The sequence below is a fragment of the Octopus bimaculoides genome, chromosome 27 (assembly GCF_001194135.2).
Source record: "Octopus bimaculoides isolate UCB-OBI-ISO-001 chromosome 27, ASM119413v2, whole genome shotgun sequence".
In the NCBI taxonomy this organism is placed as follows: Eukaryota; Metazoa; Mollusca; class Cephalopoda; order Octopoda; family Octopodidae; genus Octopus; species Octopus bimaculoides.
The window spans coordinates 18,507,045-18,510,996 of record NC_069007.1 but is presented as its reverse complement, the minus strand read 5'-3'; positions in this window follow the sequence as shown (position 1 = coordinate 18,510,996).

The window sequence follows — 3,952 nt, the reverse complement described above, 5'->3', positions numbered from 1 at the left end:
AAAGGGCATTCATGGTTAAGAAATGGCTGCTATATTAGGAAATGACACTCCAGCTTTATCAACAGTGCAAAAGTGGGCAGCTGAATCTAGGAAGAAAAGGGAGAGTCTTGAAGATGACCCATGTTCTGGCTGTCCTGCAATTACCACTATCAAGGAGAGTACTGAACTAATTCACTACATGGTGATGGATAACAGGTGAACGACTAAAAAATCAGATAGCCAGTGCTATTAGCATATCCCATGAGAGAGTTAAGAATATTCTGCAAAAATGAACTTGGGCATAATGACAGTTTTTGCACAGTGGGTGCCACATCTGGCACCTGATCAAAAGTTCACCAGGCTGATCACATCATGGGAAAATCTGACATTTGTTTAAATCAGATCCAGGTGGTTTTCTTGAACATTTCTTAACCCAGAATGAGTGGTTCAGAGCCAAAGACAAAGAAACAGTCCATGCAGTGTGAACATCCCTCCTCATCTACTCCAAAGAAGGCCTTGATCATTTCATCTGCAGGGAAGTTGACAGCTACAGTTTTTTGGGATACAAAAAGAATTGTGTTTATTGACTGTCCTCAAAAGGGTCACACCATCAATGGAGAGAACTATGCCAACTTGCTGAGACAGTTATGGAAGGCTATCAGAACCAAACACCAAGGAAAACTGATAGGTGTCTTGTTTCATCAGGAGAATACTCTAGTGCACAAGTCCTTGGTTTCAGTGGCTGCTGTGAATGACTATGGCTTTGAACTGGATGATGCCCCTCCATATTCTCCTGATTTGACTCCATCTGTTACCCAATATGGCAAAAACACTTGGCTGGGAACAAATATTGCAGTAATGATGATGTCACATCTGCTGTCAATGACTTTTTTTGACCAACAACTTCTCTACCAATGGGATCCAAACACAGCAACACTGATGGAAGAAGTGTGTGAAAAATAAACCTCATTTGGTCACAATCCATGAGAGTATCTTGGCCAACCTAGCTGACCCTCATATGAATATGTCAGTGAGTGGTTAAATTACTGATGTGGGAGAATAGCTTGTTACTGAGATCATGTTGGTATGGTCTTTTTGCCTCTCAGTTTAAGTGTCTCATCAGCAAAATCAATATTTTTAGATTGTGATTTATGCTTAATCTTGTTCTCACATAATTCATTTTCCATACTTTCTTTTCTCAACAAAATATGTTTGTCTTTCTTTGCATATTTCTATACTTTCACAGTTTAGAGTAAATACTTCACAGTAATTCTACCATAAGTTTATATCAGCAAAGTCATTTCTATTCTGTATAGCATCACATCAGTCTTTAGGAAATACATATTGGTGGTTCAGTTGAAGGGGAAAACCTCCTTCACATTAATGCCATTTGAAAGTCTGAAACAATAGAAAAAAAAAATAAAATAAAAAATAGGTACTTCAAAAATAGATTCAATAGTAGACATGCAATATTTTTATATTGGTAAACTATACATTTAAACATTTACCTAAACAATGGAACTTTACCTTTTAATTTATTATTTCACCTTGGCTAGACATGTGTTTGTGGAATATTGGAAATAAACGGCAACATCTGTACGATAGTGTCGCTTACAACTATCACATGATGTCAAAACAAGGACACACACAATCAAAATGCATGTGTATCATGGCCTATTTTCAGTTTCTGTCCACCAGACACTACTTATAAGCTTTGGTTGGCCTGGGGGTATTGTAGAAGACACCAAAAGTTCTACACAGGAGATTGAACCTAAAAGCATATGGTTGGGAGAAAAACCTCTTAACCACACCACCATGCCCATGCATGTGTGTGTGTGTGTGTGTGTATATATATATATATATATATATATATATACACATACACACACACATTATATATAAATATATATATATATATATATATAAGTCAGGAGGTATGAGAGGTGAATATACATTTAACTAAGTGACTTCCAGAGGATTACAGCTGTGTTTTGCAACATTTTCATGTAGTATTAATTTCAGTGTGCAAGAAACAATGTAAACAAGTTGGCTTTAATATGAATTCTCTTGCCACTAACCCTGACAAGTGTGCACAGTAAAAAAAAATCTTATGAAAAAGCAATCAAGAATTTGCAAACGATATTGTCTACCCCTTGTATGGTTTGATATGTTTGTTCATATCCTACAGGTGCTCGTTTCCCGTTTCAGTTTTATTTTTTAGTATAACATATTTTTAAATGGATGAATCTTTCTAATTTTTTGCATACACCATTGATTTTGTATATATGTTCCATTTTCATAATTTTTTAGATTGCATTTCATTTTCTTGGAGAGGCTAGCATGCGTACGCACATACCCACTTGCACAATGTCTATATTTATGTATGTACGGGTATATGAAAGATAATGTGTGTGTGCAAGCATTTCAGCTTTATGTATTTGTATTCACACACACAATTTGTTATTGTTGGCACTCCATCGCTTACGACGCTCGTGAAATTAACGTGCAAGTGGCTGAGCACTCCACAAACGCGTGTACCCCTAACGTAGTTCTCGGGTATATTCAGCGTGACAAGGCTCACCCTTTGAATTACAGGCACAACAGAGACAGGAAGAAAGAGTGAGGGAAAGTTGTGGTGAAAGATTACAGCAGGGTTTGTCACCATCCCCTGCTGGAGCCTCGTGGAACTTTAGGTGTTTTCGCTCAATAAACACTCACAACGCCCGGTCTGGGAATCGAAACCGCGAGTCCGCTGTCCTAACCACTAGGCCATTGCGCCTCCACACACACACACACACACACACACACACACAATAAAAATAGTGGGTAATCTTCAAGTTTAGGGGGATAAAAAAATAAATAAAAATATTCAAGGGAAGTAACTGAACGTCTTACCAGTATTCTCCGTACATCTCTGTTTATAAATAAATCACACACGTGATTTGATTGACGTTAGGGTTAGGGTGTGATTTATTTATAAACAGCTAGAAGAAAACGGATAATACTGGTAAGACGTTCAGTTACTTCCCTTGAATATTTTTATTTATTTTTTTTATCCTCCTAAACTTGAAGATTACCACAAAACACATAATTAGGGAAATAAAAATACAAAAGAAATCGAGCAAGGAAGAAAAAATTAAAGAAAAACCGAATGAAATCATGAAAATGATAAAATGAGGCGCAATACCCACCAAGTCGAATGGTTACATTTAGACATTATTTTGGACAGTTTTTCCTTTTTTAAAAAAGAAGTTGACATCATTTTCGTATATTGTATATACTCCTCCTTTAACAACTCACTGTATTCAATTGCGGGTGGTAGGCCATCAAATAAATTTGCGGGTGGTATAGGCCATCAAATCAAGTTGCGGGTGGTTGGCCATCAAATAAAGTTGCGGGTGGTAGGCCGTCAAATCAAGTTGCGGGTGGTAGGCCATCAAATAAACCTTGATTATGATTCCTGAACGCATCCTACCTATCGATATTCAACAGTACACATTTTCCTTCCCCTTTGTAACCCTCCTTGGGCAGTTTCACCCTAACTAATCCTTTCCACTGAGAAATTCTCTTTTAGATATCTACATTCTTTTGGTAGTAGCCTATGAAAGCCTCGTTTCTAGAATTGTGCTGTACATTCTAGTGGAGGCGCAATGGCCCAGTGGTTAGGACAGCGGACTCGCGGTTTCGATTCCCAGACTGGGCGTTGTGAGTGTTTATTGAGCGAAAACACCTAAAGCTCCACGAGGCTCCAGCAGGAGATGGTGGTGAACCCTGCTGTACTCTTTCCCCACAACTTTCTCTCACTCTTTCTTCCTGTTTCTGGTGTGCCTGTATTTCAAAGGGTCAGCCTTGTCACACTCTGTGCCATGCTGAATATCCCCGAGAACTATGTTAAGGGTACACGTGTCTGTGGAGTGCTCAGCCACTTGCACGTTAATTTCACGAGCAGGCTGTTCCGTTGATCGGATCAACT